Below are 19,841 nucleotides of genomic sequence, written 5' to 3'. Positions count from 1 at the left end.
GGATATGTCCAAATGCCGAATAACTGGATATCATCATAAAAAACACTATCATCTCAAAATGGCATCATCATGCAATATGAGCAACTGAACAACATAGTAATCTAACATCTATGATATTGAAATCAAGGTAAATATATGTAGCACATAACGAATGAACCCAACATGAACAATTCATTTCTAATTATTTAAGCATTTAATAATGGTTGATTACATAACATGAAAAGGCACTTAAACACATAAGTGAACATAGTCATAAACGTGACTAACCACTACTACAAGAAACTAGTCTAGTGTAGCATGGTAAAAATATATGGTGCAATCTCTGTACACATCTCAAGGAAATCATGGAATAACATCATGATACCACACTGATCTTGGTAACCACTGGCACAAACCTTAGTGAATCATAAATCACATTAGAATCTCATAAATCAGCCAAAGCATAATCAAAGCCACTAATATAGAACATAAATCAAATCACCTCAATGGTGTAGACCACTCATGGTCACAATCATGATCCCTTCTCAAGGATATATCAGAAAAGTTGCATCCAATGGGATAACTTATAGATGTCAAATGGGAGAGGTACTATATGAAATTATAAGTTGTTGTTAGATCAAGCCTTACTGTTACTCTTTAATCATTGTATCAGTCTAGGGTAAATCTTTTGGATTAAGGTTGACCTAATAGTCATTTGTAAATCATTTAATTAGGTGACATTTCAAGTGAATGATTTCAAGTCCTCTAACAAGGCTCACTCCTAATAGGATGATTTCAAGTGAATGATCTCAAGTCCTCTAACAAGGCTCACATTTAATAGTGTGCATTGTAACCTTTAACAGGGTTGACCTTTCACAAGGCATCACTTCAGAAGAGTGAGAATGAGTAGCATGTTACTAGTGGGTTTTTCCAAATTGGGTTTCCACATCAAATCATTGTTTGAAATGTGTTATTGAATCTATTATGTTTCATGTTTACATTTCTACAAATTGATTTGATAGTAACCTACAAGTTTAAGTGATTGCATAATTTGGTGGATGCATGCATGAAGAAAATGTTTTATGGATATGTGTTCACTAAGCTATGAAATTTTTTAATTATACATCTAGACCTAGATAACTGATCCACCCTGCCTAGTTATTCTAAAGAATTCCAACAATAATCAGTGTGACTTGAGTGATCGATGCATGTCAAGCATAAGTTGTCAACCAATACATGCTAAGAAATATGAATAGTTAGTGATGATTCACTCAAGTGTTGAGCAGACTATACATGTTGAGTGATTAATGTGTCAAGTAAATAGAGAGTGTCAAGCTATTCAAAAGTCGAGTTACAAGATTAGGAGCATAGTGAAGGCCAAGCATCAGAGTCTTTGGATGCCGAGTGAATAGTTTTTGGCATAGTTGTCTCTAATGGCACAAACTTCTATATAATTTATTTTTGGATCAAAATCATCATATTTTATGATTATGAATGATAAGTATGGGGGTATATTATGAATCCCTATGCTGTACATGCAACCAATTAGAGAAAAGGAAGATTAAGGCGACAGTATGGATCAACAACAGTCATTGATTCTTACCTAATCCATCCCACCAATGCTTATTTAACAAGGAAATCCCTAAAGAGTTTTTAGTGTGTACAAGAAGATGAATTCTAAGTGAAAAGAGTGCATTCATGGTGGTTTAGATGGCTATGACAGAGCTATGCATTGAAGAATCAATTTGAGAAGAATAGAGTATAGAAGTGAAAGGATAGAGGATACATGTATGATTAGGAAGATCAAAGTTTAATCAGTAAGGAGAAGATTTGACATCAAGCAAAAAGGTTCTAACCAAAGGATCATGGTGTTGAATCATTCTAATAGGTGATAGATAGCAAATCTCTTAATCGAGTAGTCCTAACAGGCTTTTGTAAATCACTTAATTGAGTGCTTGCTTTATTGTAAGTTTAAATCCTCTAACAAAGTGAGACCTAATAGTCTTTGTAAGCCTTTAACAGGGAAGACCTTTCACAGGTTATATCATAGATTATGACCAAATACATTGTAGCCATAATAGGCTACACTTTACAACTGCAATAGTGAAGATTTGTGGGTGTCATCCCCACCTCAACTTTACCTTCTTATTGGAGGGTTTTTAGGTAACCCATTTACTATGTCATGTGTTATTTACTTTATGCTATGGATGTGATACATGTTATTTAATTTCAGTTTACATGTTAAGTTATGAGATGGATGTTGATGATATGTTTTAAAGGCAAAAGTTTTAAGTGTTGATTCACCCTCCCCCCCTCATAACTTGTTATTTCCAACATAATTTTTGAAAAAATAAAAATAGATATTGTTTCGAATGATAAAAAAAAATTAAGTAGGGATAGAAAGGTGAATAGTAAATACAAAGATTTGAAGCCATTATAGATTATGGAAGTAACTTCTTAATGTGACAAATTTATGAAAACTGGGACACAAAATTAGTAATCAAGTAGTTTTAGGTCTTGGCTTTCCTTATCATGTGTTGTTTATAGTTCACTTGTTTGTTATCAAATTATGTTTAACATTTATGTTGTTAAAGTGAGTGGCATGTTCTAAATTATTGTACTAATTTGTATGATATTATGCCATATAACATTGTAGTTTTAGATGGTCATAAATGAAACAAAAATTCTGCAGTGAGAGTGGCTTCTTTCATGGAATGGATAAATTAAACATATCCACACTTCCTCTAAACTTGATTTGGTGCTTATCTTTGGAAATTAATCCTTTGTTCCATTATTTATATTTCTTTGTATCTTTTCATGGTCCCACAACACATGCCCCATTTTGAGTTACAAAATAGGGACATTTAAAACCTATATGAGGCATCTAATCCAACATATAGATCATTTAGGACCCTCCCTTGGGTCTAGGTCAAGCCTTGGTCTTTAATCGGGCATAGGTGAATAGGTTAGAAAGCTAAAACATCAGTTTAAAAGGGAAATTTTTGCTTGCAAGTGTGGAAAACATACTTACACAGATTTCAAAGGTGTGCAGTTGTGCAACTCTAGGAGGTGTATAGTTTTTCACCCTTGGAGGTGTGCACTTGTGCACCCTCAAAGGTGCAAACTTGTTCTAGGGTCTATAAGTAGACCCTGGCAGCCCCTCCTCTCCTCACTTGTCTCTACCTCCTCTGTGCAACTACACCCTCGTACCTTTAGCTGCTCCACAACTTTTCCATCCACTTCCCCAAAGACTCCACACTCCAACCAAGGTAGAACCCACAATAGGTGCATATGTGTGCACCTTCAATAGGTGTGTATGTGTACACCTAAAAGACAACCTACTTGCAAAACTAGGACACCCCCCCTCCAAAGCATCGCACCAACATAGTTGTGCACATGCACACCTTGTGTAGGTATGAAGGTGTGTGCACTTTTCCATCCAAAGGGGAAAAAAAAAGCACACTAGCACACCTTGTGCAAGTGTACTAGGTGCACAAGATAGGCTAAGGGGGAGTTTTTCATAGTTTTGTCAGTTTTTGACTAGTTTTTTCCTCAGTTTTTCATCAGTCCAAGCACTAGTTGAGTCTCATTTTGGTCATTCAATATCATATTACTAATGTTTTCCTCTTTTTTGTAGATACAATAGCATCATCATCTTCCATGGAAGTGGAAATGACACCTAAACTTGTAGCATTCAAGTACCAAGGATCTCCTAAAAAGTCTAGATTCCAAGACAAGATGCAGAGGTCCAAGATACAAAACTTGGCCACATTGCACCTTTTTGATGCTCTAAAATAAACCAAAGGAGAGATCAACAATGGTATCAACATATATCTAGACTGGGTTGGTGAACATCACTTGACACCCTACATCAGTTCAATACTTTGAATTGATCATTACACTAGCTGAACACTACGTGCCAGATGACAAGGTCACAAAGAATGTAATAGGAGAGATAGTCCTTAACCTTAGACCAAGAAAAATTGAGAAGGTTTTCCACCTTCTTGTTAGGATTAAACCACAGATAGAAATAACAATTACATACAAATATAACCAATATCAAAAAATAATAGATCACATAGAAAAAAGAACACAAGACACCAAGATTTAACGTGGTTCACCCAATCCCTAGGCTATGTTTCTGATATTATTATAATCCAATAATTACAACCTGATTACAATTTTTAATCCCTTATAGCTCAATATTGTCACAAGAACCAATTTTTGCATCACAACTATGAAACAATCCCTAACCCTAAGCCTTTTATACGAGTATTTTTACCGCTTTAGGGTTATAATTAATAATTACATGTCGGCCCAAATTTTTTTTAGGGTGATGCCCCGAGCCCCAAAGGATTTATGAAGTATGTATAGTACTTCCCTGATCAGTCACCACAAACTAACACTTCTAAGGGCAGACCAATACCTCCAAATATCCTATAATGGATTAGACAAATAGTATAGGGAAAACAAGAAAGAGGCCAAGGAATTGGTAGAATCCACATTCTTGATTGATAGGACACCCTTGCATTGGAGAGTAGGAAAGGTGGACATGACCCTATTAATCTCACATTAGTTTTCACATATGAGTGCCAATATACTTAAGTCATTTTCTTAGTTCATACTGAACAAGTAATGTATGTCGAGCATAAGTTGCCAGATAGTATATATCGAGTGAGAGATATACAATATATGCCAAGTAACTAGTAAGTGTTGAGTCACTCAAGTGCTGAGCAAATAATAGATGTTGAGTGATCAGTAGATGTTGAATCATTTAGAGGTTGAGTTACAACACTAAAGAGACAATGGATGCTGAGCATCAAACACTTCAAGTGTCGAGTAAACAATTTTGGACATAGTTGTTTGTAATGAAGCTAACTTCTATATAAACCATTTTAAAGCCAACTTAAGGATTGTTTTGTGATTTTAGATGATAATGATGAATATTTATTAAGGATCCCTATGTAGTACATGCAACCAATCAATTGAAGGGATGTTTTAAGTGGAGAAATAGGTGAATCGCCATTGTTGATTCATACCTAACCTTGATTCACCTAGGTCTTCTTAAGGAGGACAAACCCTAAACAATGTATGTGTGTGGAAGGAGCAAAGAGAGAAGTTTGCATGTGCAAATAGAGCATTCATGGTGGCTAAGGAGTTGCGAATTGAGATACATTGCAGAATCAGTTAGAGGAGAACAAAGGAAAAGAATTAGAGGACATAAGTGATACATCTAACCAGTGAGGATCAAGTACACATTAGGAAAGAGGTGATATGTTATCTAAAAGTAGAGTGTTAACTGTAGGATCATTGTTGATACATTCTAGTAGGTGAATCAATTAAATCTCTTATCAAAGCAGTCCCTACAGGGTATTGTAAATCCTTTAACAGGGTGCTTACTTCATTGTAAGTCAAAGTCCTTTAATCATGCACACTTCTAATAGGGTGTTGAAATCCTTTAATAGTGTAAGATCTAACAATCTTGTAAGTATTTAACAGGGCATACATGTTACAAGGTAGATCATAGTTTATGATCAAACAATGTAGCCTTCATTGGATACAATTTATTATTGTAGTAGTGGAGATTTGTGGGTGTCATCCCCACCCCAATTTTAGCTTCTCATTGGAGGGTTTTTGGGTAACCAAATATCTTGTGTCATATATGTGTTGAATTTTATTTGCTTTCATGCTATGGATGAATATGTTTAGCTAGCTATTTTAGTTTACATGAAAATTGTGAGATGGATGTGTGGTGAATAAATTTATGGTTAAAGTATTGAAGGACTGATTCACCCACCCACCCACCCCAAAGTTTACTTTCTCTATTGTATTTCCAACAATTGGTATCAAATCATTGGTTCTTTGGAAAGGAAGGATTTTTATCTTTGAGGAAAGATCTTGAAGATGGACACTACTGAATTGTTTGCAGATGGAAACACAAGTGAATTTGATGCAACAGTTGCAGATCTAATGGAAAAGAATGCAACCCTAATTGAAGTGGTCAAAATTTTTAAGATAGAACAAGAAGTCCAATCAGTATTGCTATGTGAGGTAACCAGGTAGAAAAAGAAATTTGAAGAAGAAAAAGTCATGATTGAAGATGACAAAAGGATATTGACTAATAGATTGGAAGAGAAGACATCAAAGGTGAATAGGATTGCTCACATGCAATTGAAAACATTGAATCAAATGATGATTGTCAATCATGAATTGAATGGAAAAGATATTGAAATCACAACATTGAAGTTGTAGAATGAAAAATTGAGAAATGATGTTAAGAGAGAGAAAAAATTATTGAAAGTTTCAATAGACCTAGTGAAGCCATTAAGTACTTTGAACAATTGATGAGATCTCCTAGATCTAACAGTGATACTACTGGATTGGGTTACAGTAGTAGTGATGAAGGAGGGTCATCTAAAAGTGGTGAACAAAGGAGCAACAATGGTAAGAACTACAAACCTACTTGTCATAATTATGGTAAGATAGGGCATACAACAAATGTTTATAGGAGCAATAATGCAAATCAAAACCCTAAGAATAAATTCATAACTAAATACCACAAGTGCAACAAACAAGGACATCAGGAACATGAGTGTAAGACCAAGGCATCAAGCACACAGAGATTTAAAGGTTACTGCTAAAATTGTAAGAAGTATGGACATAAAGCATATGAGTTCAAATCAAGTCAAATAAGTCATCAAACAAGCAAGCCAAGCTAAACCATATTGGTAGATCCTACAATTGCGATTACAATACAAGGTATAGTTGTCACTATTGTCAAGAGTATGGAGATTAGTTGTAGTGTAGATTGGTGAATTTATAGAGCAACTTGGAGATAATTTTGAGATTATAATTACTAGCTATTTTGAAGACTTTAAGAAGTCAATGAAACAAAGACTTAGGATTCCAATGTCACTAGTTGAGAAGCATTTCAATGATGTTTATTTTCTAGTTGATGTTGATTTTACTTATGTTCAATTTTTTGTTCCAAGGATGAGATGGCTCAAACCATTTCCTTATGCGATTAATGTTGATGAGGCATCTGCAACCATCATTACTTTACTAGCAGAAGAAGTAGATAAGGATGCTACTTCTTTTCAAAACTATCATGTAGCAAAGTCAAAGATTGCAATGGACTTAAAGATAGCTTCTGTGATGAGGAAGAAGAATAAGCTTGTGAAGAAACTCAAGGAACAATTTGGTAAAGGGGTAGAAGGAGATAAAGAAGAAGAAGATATTGAAGATGATGAAGATGCACCTACCTAATCACCATTTTCTCTTACATAGGATCAAGGTGAGGACCAAGGAGAAGAAGAAGCATAAATTGATGAAGGTGTCGAGGGAGAAGAAGCCAATGAATTAAGTACCTGTTGTCATAGAAGAAAAGAAGAGAAAAGCAAAAAAGTAGGCAACAAGAAAACCAAAAGGGTTGTGAAACAAAAGCCTATAGTTCCTATTACCAAGGCTAGCACAAGAGCTAGTGCCAAGTAGACTTAGGTGGTTCAAAAGCCTAAAGGCAAGAGAGCTAGTATAGCTACACAAGGAGATGAACCTTAGCAGAAGCAAAGAAGGAAGCATATTGCCCTAGTTGAATTAGATGAGGAGAGAAAAAAGTTAGATGACAATAGCCAATTCAAAGTGGTAATTCATAGTTCCTCTTTTGATTTGGACAACTTATGTGAAAATATCAAGAATAATGTTGATTTAAGTATATTTACACATGTTGAGTTTGATACACTTGGGAAGATAGAAAAGAATAAAGTAGAAGAATCTATATATGCCATGATGAATTTTTTTAAGAAGACTACAATCGAGATTTCCAACTCTATACCCAAGAGCCTACAAGACAGAGTTGAGAAAAGGTGGCAATATAGTCTCACAACTAAAAGAAATATTAGAGAGACTACACTTGTAAGAGAGATGCTAGACTTGGACAAATCTAAAATGACAAAGGTAATTAACAAGTATAAGGGAAGATTTCCTTCAAAATACCAAGCCTTTAACATTCTATAGAACAAAATTGAAACTTTTATTTAGCAAAGCACACAAATATGGAACGTGATCTATGGGCTAAAAACTCAAAAGGCTATTGAGAAAGCACCTAACAAAGTAGGTGAAGACAAAGTAGAGGAAGAGGTAGTTGAAGCAAACAATGATGAATCTAAGATGGAATTACATGGGGAAGGCACTATAGAGGCAACAGTTGAAGGAGAACAACAACAAGACTAGAAAGTACAAGAAGTACACATGTTGAGTGTCAATCCTCAAGCAGATACAGTAAAGGTTAAGAGTGTGTCTGAAACCATCATTCCAAACATCAATCCCCTAATGAAGGGGGATATGCATAAGACACTGGCTGATTCCACCACTAAGGCACAATGATGCAACCATCCCATTTTGGTGAGTGTGGATGAGATTGAGAAGGCATAATTGGCATCTATAGGGGAGAAACCACAAGCATTATCCATTGCGCTTACTCAATTTGTAGAAGTGAAAACTATAGTATCTATTATAGTATACCATAGGAAGGACACCATGCTTTCACATATTAGCACAAAGGTACAAAATTTTTTAGTAACAACAATTACAATAATTGAGAAAGAAGGGACATAAGTCCAAATAGGTCAAGAAGCCAGTCTTGCACCTACACCATAAGCACAAGGTGGAGCATAAATGAAAGAGAATGAGAAGGATAGGACTAAAGATTCAGTCTTGACTATGAAGCTAGAGTAAGTAATAACAATACAGACATTGGTTACCTTACTAGACATTGCTACTCCTACTCCTAGTCAAGAACTTCATAGGTTGAGTACTAAAGCTACACCATTGCAAGAATCAAGGCCAATTCCTTGCACATCTAAGATTTATGAGGTGACATCAACTTAGATGAGGTGACATCAACTTAGATGAGGTGATTGAGTTACCAAAATATGATCTTGCAACAATCACAATAGAGAAAATGAGCATATTGCGGGATGCTCAGGCAAGGAAGAAACACCAAGAACTACTCAAAAGGGAGCATAGGTAGAAACAAGCACTTCATAACATCAAGGACATATTTCTTGATGCATTTATCCTCCCTACACCTAATGAAGCTAAGCTAATCATTAAGTAGTTGGTAAAAATTGTAGAGAAGATCAATGATGAAGACCTAGATACCAATATCAAATTATTGGAATGGTCTAAGAAGAAATTTCAAACCAAGGTAGATGAACAAATATCTAGTGACATTGCACTACACCTAGTTGAGTTAACAACCAAGATTGAGGGTGTAAAGAAGATGTTGGAACATATTTTCTTTTTTTACACCAAGCTGTGTGATGTTCCCCTATTCACACAAGAAGTACAAAGACATACTGACAATGTGGAGGGAAATTTGAATAAAATAGGTAACATTCTACAACAATCTCTTGGTTAAAGTTAGTCTCATTTTAGAAATTTTTTATCAACATAGGCTCAGTTAGCATCTTTACATGCTCAAAATGCAAATATTAGGGCTACACTGATCATCATCCAATCCATTTTAACCCCTCACATGGAAGTGTTACATAAGGAAATAGCCTATGTAGAGACATTTTTGAAGAAAGATCCTCATATTTCTACACATGAAGGCTTAGTCACCCTTGCTGCCAAGTCAGACATATAGGTTAAATCTTTGGAGGTAGCATGTGACAATTGGGATACATCACTCAAGATAATAATGGAGGTCCATAAATTTTTCTTGGAAAAACACACAGTTCATGTATAACCCATGACATAAGTGTCAAAAGGGGGAGAATGAATGAAGGGTGAGAGAATTAAGAAAGGGGGATAATGCACAAAAGGAGAGATAAGTTTTGGGGGAGACCAAACAGAAACAAAGCTAGCACAATAGATCTACTCATAAGGAGTATTTAATTTTAGAATCAAAATAGAATAATCAACTTAGGGGGAGTTATAGAATTTTGAGACATGACCAATGAATTATAAGTTTTTCAAAATTTTAAAGTTTTTAAAATTTTATATGCATACTTAATGGATATTATCTAAGTTATGCTTGAGAGCTAAGTATATTCATGCATGGCCAAGTATTTTTGCCACTCATGTCAAAGGGGGAGATTGTTAATCTCAAATTGGTTTTGGCATATGAGTGGCAATACACTTAAGTCATTTTCTTAGTTCATGCAGAATAAGTAATGTATGTTGAGCATAAGTTGCCAGATAGTATATGCTAAGCGAGAGATATATAGTATGTGTCAAGTAACTAGTAAGTGTCAAGTCACTCAAGTGTCGAGCAGATAATAGATTTCAAGTCATTCAGATGTTGAGTGATTAGTGGATGCCAAGTCATTTAGAGGCTGAGTTACAACATTGAAGAGATAGTGGACGTCGAGCATCAGACACTTCAAGTGTAGAGTAAACAATTTTGGACATAGTTGTTTATAATGGAACAAACTTCTATGTAAACCATTTTTGAGTCAACTGAGGGATTATTTTGTGATTATTGATGATAAGGATGAATCTTTATTGAGGATCCCTATGAAATACATGCAACCAATCATTTGAAGGGATGTTTTAAGTGGAAAAATGAGTGAATCACAATCATTGATTCATACCTAACCTTAAGTCACCTCAGTCTTCTTAAGGAGGACAAACCCTAAACATTGTATGTGTGTGGAAGGAGTGAAAAGAGAAGTTTTCATGCACAAACAAAGCATTTGTGGTGGCTAAGGAGTTGTGAATTGAGATACATTGCATAATCAGTTAGAGGAGAATAGAGGATAGAAGTGATACATCTAATTAGTGAGGATCAAGTATACGTTAGGAAAGAGGTGATCTATTATCTAACAATAGAGTGCTAACTGTAGGATCACTTTTGATACCTTCTAGTAGGTGAATCAGTTAAATCTCTTCAAAGAGAATTTCTAATAGGCTGTTGTAAATCCTTTAACAAGGTGCTTACTTCATTGTATGTTAAAGTCCTTTAATTAGGCACACTTCTAATATGGTGTTGAAATCCTTTAATAGGGAAAGATCTAACAATCTTGTAAGCCTTTAACAAGGTAGACCTTTCATAGGGTAGATCATAGTTTATGATCAAACATTGTAGCCTTCACTGGATACACTTTATTACTATAGTAGTGGAGATTTGTGGCTATCATCCCCACCCTAGTTTTACCTTCTCATTGGAGGGTTTCCGGGTAACCAAATATCTTGTGTCATATATGTGTTGAATGTTATTTGCTTTCATGCTATGGATGAATATGTTTAGCTAGTTATTTCAGTTTACATAAAAATTATGAGATGAATGTGTAGTGAATGAATTTATGGTTAAAGTATTGAAGGACTGATTCATGACCCCCCCCTCCCCCCCCCCCCCCTCCCCCCCTTTCCTTTCTCTTAGAGTTTAGTTTCCTTATTGTATTTCCAAAAAACGTGAGGGTGCATGAAAGTTGACATCAGATATTTAACTATTCTCCTTAGCAGAGCAATGAGCCTCCCTACAATAGGTCACTTACAAACATGGATGGTTCACTTCATCAAGATCATTGGGACTACAAAGATGCCTATTGATTGGGCCACCATTCTAAGTGACAACTTAGATGAGTAGTTGATTGTGGTCAAGACTAATGTACACTTTTACATGATTTCTACATGACATCTTATATGGTGTATCTACTAGCAACCAGAACTACAAACTGCCTAGGGCTTTATATGAAGGGAAGCATGCAAGACACAAATTCTTGGCCCTAAGTGGTATACCCACAACTAGTGAAGAATAAGATCCTATTGCAAAGTGTGGAATATAGGGTAGTGAATGATGGATTCATTTTTGCCATCATTAGATTCCTAGAAGGGGATTATGCCAAATGGATGTTAGTAGAGATGAGAATAACTAAAGTAGGATCATGCTACATCCATTTTAAGACATTCACCTATCTCTACATAGCTAGTACTCTTTTGTGCCCTAAGAAGCTCCCAAGGTACCCTTCAGACTAACTTATACTTTTGGAGGTAGCTCGCCAACTCACTTCTGCATATGATAGAGTGAGGAAACAACACAAGAAGACATGGGTTTGGTTGATCACTATTGGGATTTTCGAGGTAAAGTGGAAACAAGACATTACTACCTTACACTTAGAGTGGGATTAGTATCCCTTGGAATATTATAGGCTCCTCACCCATATTTTGATAATATTAGGATGGTTCAGCATCTAGTGGGGAAGAAGTTTGTGCATGAAGAAACTATGGAAGACCATTGGATGAATGTGATAGATGACTATGATGTTCACATTAGCAACTATTGTAGGATGAATCTACATTTGGTAGAAAAGGTGTTAAACATGATGATACCCTTAAAGGCCATAGAAAAGGATGTCCCAGAGATAATGGATCCCTTGTACAATAGGGATAAAATTTATGATAGGTCCATTATGAACACATAAATAGGGCATGAGGAGAATGATGATATAGATGATTAGAGTAGATATGAAGTGGAACTAATGAGGGAATGGATTAGGAAACCATTCTGGATGGATCCAGTTACCCAAGCCATATCTTTACAAGGTACTTCTAGGCCTCAAAAAGGAAAAAGGTACAAAGGTTACCATACCAACCTACCCTGCTAAATCACTAGTGAGGCTAGAAACGATACATCAAAATGAGTAAGAGGTTGATTATTTTGAGTTAGATAAAGGAAAGGGTAAGAGGAAAAGGGAAGCCCCTAGGGAAAGGAAGCAAGTGGCTGAGGCCCAAGTAGCAAAATCCTAGCAAGAACTAGAGCTAGCTGAGCAAGCTTAACTAGAGCAGCCACTAGAGTAGCTACAAGAGCAACAAGAGGTAAAAGCACTAGAAGAGAAAGGGGTCCCACCACCAAGAACCTTAGAGGAAGAATTATCCTTGTTGGTTCCAAAGAGAGGTAGAATAGAAAAAATAATGGTAGGTGTCAAGAGGAGAAAATACCATTCCAGAAGCAGAGGATAAGGAAGAAGGGGAACAAATTGAAATTGTCCCCTTAAATAATAGAACCTACTCAGCTAAGGCTTTTGATATTTTTGATCTCTTAGATTTTGATTTCATGTCAATGGGCACTAAGATGGTAGGAGAAAAGATAAGAGATACTCCAACAAATGAGCCATTGGGAGAGGATTGAAATCAACTACCTCCTCTACCTTAGGGAATTCTTCACATTCCACCACCACCACCACAAGACATGGCCACGATAATAGATAAAGGGTCACTAGCTCCACCTCCTACGACAATCAAAGTAGAACCAAAAGTTAGGGCATAGAGGAAGGAGAGTATCAATAGTTGCATGTCGACAAAGTATCTAAAGAAGGGAAAATAGCAAAAGAAACTCCACAAGTTCCCCTAGATACAGAGGTTAGATCCTTAGCCCAACAAAGCAGAAAAACTCGTTCTGAAGATCTTTCTCAACATGAGAAGACTCTGAAGAGGAGTAATAAGGGAAAGAAGCCTACTTCAAAATTGATTTCTTCAGCCAAATATATGTTACCAATGGTGACCACACCATCATGGTTGAATAAGGAATATATGTTTTGACAAAAGAAGTAGATGGAACTAATAGAAGAGGAGGGAATGATAGAGTTGATAAAAACTTAATAGGATAAAATATGGATGAATAGGGTTTAGAATAATGCACATGAAAGAGACCCCAAACCCATATTTTACACACACATATGAATTGTTATGATAAGAGATTTAAATATAGGAGACCAATATTGAAATAAATAAAATAAAAGGTACTTACCTTCAAAAAAGAATCAATTGAAAACCTTGTCAAATGATCTCAAAAATTTTTGATTTCTACATATTTGAACTAAAATTGTGAGTTTTACAAAAGCCAAAAATCTTTTTCTTTTCTTAGAATAGGTTGACCTTGACCCATATAGTAGTGAACAATTGTACCATGGGGCACAATTGTGCCCCCAAAATTCAACCTTGACCTACACTACTCTAGCAAAATTTCTATTCATAGATCTTGCAAGCTTGACGAAAAGGGTATCCAAATCTGCACTAATATTCATTGTTCCACACCTGTACCTGCAAGAAAAATGGTTTTTTTTGTTGGATGGGGGGTTTTACTTGGCCAAACCCTTGTTTTTAATTAACCATGAAATTGAAATTGTAATTGTAATATGTATAAACAAAGTAAATGGAACTATTCACCTTGCTTATGTAGAAATCCTTGTGGAGGATTTGAATCCTTGAATCCACAAGTATAGATGCTCCAAATGAATGTAGAAATGAATGATGATGTCTCAAATCAAGGTAATTAGCTCTTCAGCACCAATCTTGAATGGATCTTAGATTTGAAAGAGGCTTGAATGAAAATGAATGAATCTTCAACAAGAGGGCTCCATAGAGCTTGAATCCTTCAGTGGATAGTAATGGATCTCCTTGATGAATTGAATACTTGAAGATGGATGCTTGCTTAAAATTGATAATGCTTGAATACTTGATCATGAAAGAGTATAACTTCATCTCATCTCCTTATGCCTTGTTTTGTCTTAAGTCTTCTTAAGCGTTAGAGAAAATGAGAGGAGGAGGCTTCCTTATATAGAGATCTAGGGAAAAACTTCTAGAGAAGGCCAACATGGAAGAATTAAATCCCAATTAACCTTAACCCTTATAAATGGACCTAGACTAAATGCCATTTTAGAGTTTACCATTTTAGAGACCAAAACAGCCAACCTGGAAGCGGGAAAATAATTCTTTTTGAAACCCAACATTTGAAAATCATGGAACCTTGAAATTCGAACCTTGGATCTGGGTTGAGGTCAACCTTGACCTAAAAGGTCCCCTGAGGTCATCCTTGACCCAAAAGTCAAGAATCTCAGGATTTCAATCCATAATGCTAGAAAAGTGTAGAAAGAAAGTGGAAAAGGGGGCAAAATAGGAGAAAAAGCCATATACAAGTTAAAGACCCATTCAAGGTATTTGACATGACCCCAAGTAACTTACTCAAAGAACTAAACACTCTTAACATGGAAGTGATTCCATTTTAAGATGAAACATTTAGCCCCCACTTTAGCAAGAGTACAGACTCGATGCAAACTCTTGGTAAAGTAGATCATAATGAAAAGATAATCTTATTAAAATCAAAGGGACAAAGGGATCCTCAAGCCCCTAGGGACTCAAGTCTTCATCAACTCCAAAATTACAATAAAGATAGACATGTCTATACAAAAAAAGAGAGGAAGAGAGGAGTGGCTAGCTCGCCCAGTAAGATGTCTGTATCTCACTGTGAACCAAAAAAGGAATAGGATGGCCCACCAAGAAAGAAATTGATAGTCACCCCATACAGGTGCATGTATGTAGTGCATCTTCTGATGACTTTTATAAAGTACCCATGGATCCATATTCTCATATCACCATTTAATAAATTTGTAAAATGTTTTTCTCTTTAGGATTTAGCAAATTATGTGCATTACCCTCCAAGGATTTAGCATATTTGAAATTGAAAATGTGTGTCTCTTCAGGATTTAGCAACTTATGTGTGTTACCTTCAAAGGATTTAGCATATTGAAAAATGAAAATGTGTGTCTCTTTGGGATTTAGCAACTTGTGTGTGTTACCTTATGAGATTTAGCATGCTGCAAAATAAAAGGTTAGAACAAAAATGCATAATATATAATGAGGGAGATTGTTTTATATGCCCCCATCCTTAAGATGGAAAAAAATACATACTATTTTGACATGTTAAGGAAAGAAAAGAACAAGGATAAAGCCTTCTTCAACATCAAGACAATATCCATAGACAACACCCAATCCAAGCCAAGAAGATCATAGCTCCTATGGGGCCATGGAAGGGATGAATGCAAAGAGATATCATGCAAGAAGTGAAAAATAAACCCTTATGAGAGATAGCACATAATTCAACTTCCAAGGTGAGAGATTTATCAACCATGGAAACCTAATGTCCAACAACAAAATAGGTTATGATTAAGCACATAGATCCTTAATGCAAACCAAAATTTTCATTTATGATTGGATATCACATAATAGATATATACTTCTAAGATGATTAGGTTTAGTAATCATCTTAGAATGAAGGATTTTAGGCAAAAGAACTTCTTGGTCAAAATCGTTCATAGTTTCATCATGTTTTGAAGTGTTATTTGAGATGTTGTTAACATTGATTTGTTTTTGAGGATTATATCCCAATCCATAAGAATGCTCATGCTCCGCATTCTATAAGGGCATTTAAATTACATGTTTATGCTTACCACATGCTTGACCATTGAATCCTTGTTTAACTAGGAATTGATAACCAGGACCATAATGAGAAGCCATATTAGAAGGAGTCAATGGAACTTCATTAGTTGCTATGTCGTCATTAGTAGATTTGATAATTTCATTGTGGATAGAAGTAGCAACAAAGTTGTTACAAAGAGCTTTAGAAGTAAAAACTCATTCAAACTCTCTTTATGGCTTCATATAATCAAGATCAGAAACCTTATATTCTCCAATAAAGGTAGGAGTAAAATCCAAGGTTCCCCAATCATCACCAAGGAGCATTAGAGGAAGAAGGATTACTATTAGAAATAGGAGTAGTGCGGGTTTGAATATTTAGACAAGGATTTCATGCATCATCTAAATGAAGTTTATACATCATGTTGTTATGTATAAAATTAACTTTAAGGTGAGGGGTGGAAGGGATAGCATGCATCTCATGCAACCAATGTCTACCCAAAATAAGGTTATAATTGAGAGGTCCAGGCATAACATGAATAGGTGTATTTAGGATGACCTGACCTACTTTGATAGGTAAGGTAATGATTCCAAAAGTGCACTTAGAAATGCTATCAAAGCTACATATAGGAACATTATTAGGTTGAAAAGTTGAAAGATCAATTTTAATTTCTTTGAGCATGTCCATGCTACAAACATTAAGCCCAGATCCATTATCAAACAAGGTCCTATGAATGATACTTTTACTGATAGTAACAACCACAATAAGAGTGTCATATTGATTTTGAACTTCTTTTGAAGGTAAATCCTTTTGAGTAAATAAAATGTCAAGAACATGTAGGGTAGTATGCATGCATTGTAAGAAGTTATTGATTTCCTCTTGATTAGGAGGTGGAGTGGGAAGAGTTGCTAGAGATTTTTACAAGGCTTCATAGTAGGTAGGTGAAGTTTGAAGAATCTCCCATAAAGAAATCCTGATAGGGGTATTTTGCAATTGGTTTATCAAATCATACTCCTTGCTAGGAAAATAGGGCGGAGGAGGAAGAATGGGCTGAGAGGGTGGAAATGAAATAGAAACCACCAAATTAGGGTGAAGGTTACTCCTTGTACAATATGTGTTGGATATATAACTTTGGTCACTAAAAGACTTTAAATATTCCATAGGTTTACCTTTGATAGTAATCTGAGGACAACCTTTATTAGTCAACAAAGGTTCTGGATAAACCATGTTAGTCATCTCTACACTACAAAAAAATTCATAAGAAGGAATCAAAGAAGACATCCTAGGAGAAGATGAAGTAGAATAATGATTCTCCATAAGATCATCACTAAGAGGGAGAGCATTAAGGGAAAACATATCATTCTCCACTAATGCCTTGGCACTAGAACAAATCTCAAATGGAGGTAACACAACTATAATGTCATCTTTGTTCACTAAAATGTCTACATAAGGGGAGTGTGTTTTAGAAAAAGAGTTATCAACATGTATAAATATGTGATCCATTAATAAATCACCCACCTGTATCAAAGATTCTTCATGAGGAGGAGATAAATCAATGTCTTTATCCATAGGATTACCCATAATGGTTTCATGAGGAAGAGAGTAATCAACATCCAAATCCAAAACTTCATCTTGAATAGGAGAATTATCATCCCTATCAATAAAGCACATTGTAGGAGTGCCATAAATCTCTAAAGATGGATCACTAAAGGGGGAAGAAGGTAAATTATATTCTAAAGTAGGATCATAGAAAGGACATGTATTAGGAGAAGAATTAATGTCAATCCTCAACTCATCTCCATAAAGAGAAATATGGTGGAGAGATAGATTAAGATCATATTCTTGCTGTAATATATCCTTATAAGGTAAATCAAAAGAAGACAAAGAAACATCCCCCACACTAAACAAAGTCTTTTGAGGTGTAACACCATCAAATGGTAAGGTAAGAGGAGAATGTTGTGTAATCCCAAAAGTTATAGAAGAATGTTTGGAAAAAAATTGAAACTTGTACAACATGATAATGAATTAAGAAATGCATAAAAAATAGATCGAGATATATCCAAATGCATTCAATTTATAAGGAAATCAAACACCACAAACATAGTAAGGGCATCTAATTCCACAAAGCAATGTAAATGTTTTTGTATTTTTGAATAAATTTTGCAAATTTTTTAATTTTTTAATTTTATATTTTTGAAATATAGATGCAAAAAATATAATTATCATGCAAGATTTGACATAAAAGACAAATATAACACCAACAATATAAAAGGAAATCTAACACCACAAAAGAAAAGAGGGTAAGTGTGTCAGGTTAACCAAAATGAATTGTGAAGGTGAACACACAATATAATATGAATAGAAATCTATCACCATAAAGCACAATAGGGCATCTAGATCCACAAAAGATGGGGGTAAGCTTGTTGGGTTCAACAAAATGAATAGGATAAAGAATGGATGAATAGGGTTTAGAATAATGCAAATGAAAGAGACCCTAAACTCATATTTTACATATAAATATGAATTGTTATGATATGGGATGTAAATATAGGAGACTAATATTGAAATAAAGAAAATACAAGGTACTTACCTCTGAAAAAGAATCGGTTGAAAACCCTATCAAACGATCTTAAAAACTATTGATTATCGCAATCCTAAACTAAAATTGTGAGTTCTACAAAACCCAAAAATATTTTTCTTTTTTGAGGGTAGGTTGACCTTGATCCACATAGTGGGGCACAATTGTGCCCCAAAAAGTTGACCTTGACCTGCACTGATCTGACAAAATTTATGTTCACGGATCTTGCAAGTTCTACAAAAAGGGTATCCAAATCTACACTAATATTCATTGTTCCACACCTATACCTACAAGAAAAATGGTTTTATTTGTTGGATGGGGGGGTTTGCCTTGGTCAAACCCTGGTTTGCAATTATCTTTGAAATTGAAATGAAATTGTAATATGTATAAACAAAGTAAATGGAATTATTCACCTTGCTTATGTAGAAATCCTTGTGAAGGATTCAAATCCTTGAATCCACAAGTATAGATGCTCCAAATGAATGTAGAAATGATTGTAAGATGTCTCAAATTAATGTCATTAGATCTTCAACACCAATCTTGAATGGATCTTGGATTTGGAAGAGGCTTGAATGGAAATGGATGAATCTTCAACAAGAGGACTCCATAGAGCTTGAGACCTTCAATGGATACTAATGGATCTCCTTGATGAATTGAATGATTGAAGATGAATGCTTGCTTAAACTTGATAATGCTTGAATGCTTGATCATGAGAGAGTATAGCTTCATCTCATCTCCTTATGCCTTATTTTGTCTTAAGTCTTCTTAAGTGTTAGAGAAAATAAGAGGAGGAGGCTTCCTTATATAGAGATCTAGGGAAAAAACTTCTAGAGAAGGCCGACATGAGAGAATTAAATCCCAATTGATGTTAACCCCTAGAAATGGACCTAGATTAAATGCAATTTTAGAGTTTACCATTTTAGAGACCAAAACAGTCGACCCGGAAGTGGGAAAACAATTCTTTCCAAAACCCAACATCTGGAAATCATGGAACCTTGAAATTTGAACCTTCGGTCAAGGTTGAGGTCATCCTGGACCCAAAAGTCTAGAATCTCAGGATTTTAGTCCAAAATGCCAAAAAAGTGCAGA

This window comes from Cupressus sempervirens, chromosome 6, assembly GCF_028749045.1.
Source record: "Cupressus sempervirens isolate cs-2001-9-10 chromosome 6, ASM2874904v1, whole genome shotgun sequence".
NCBI classification, from domain to species: Eukaryota; Viridiplantae; Streptophyta; class Pinopsida; order Cupressales; family Cupressaceae; genus Cupressus; species Cupressus sempervirens.
The sequence above is the reverse complement of the archived record's forward strand: the minus strand, read 5'-3'. Positions refer to the sequence as shown.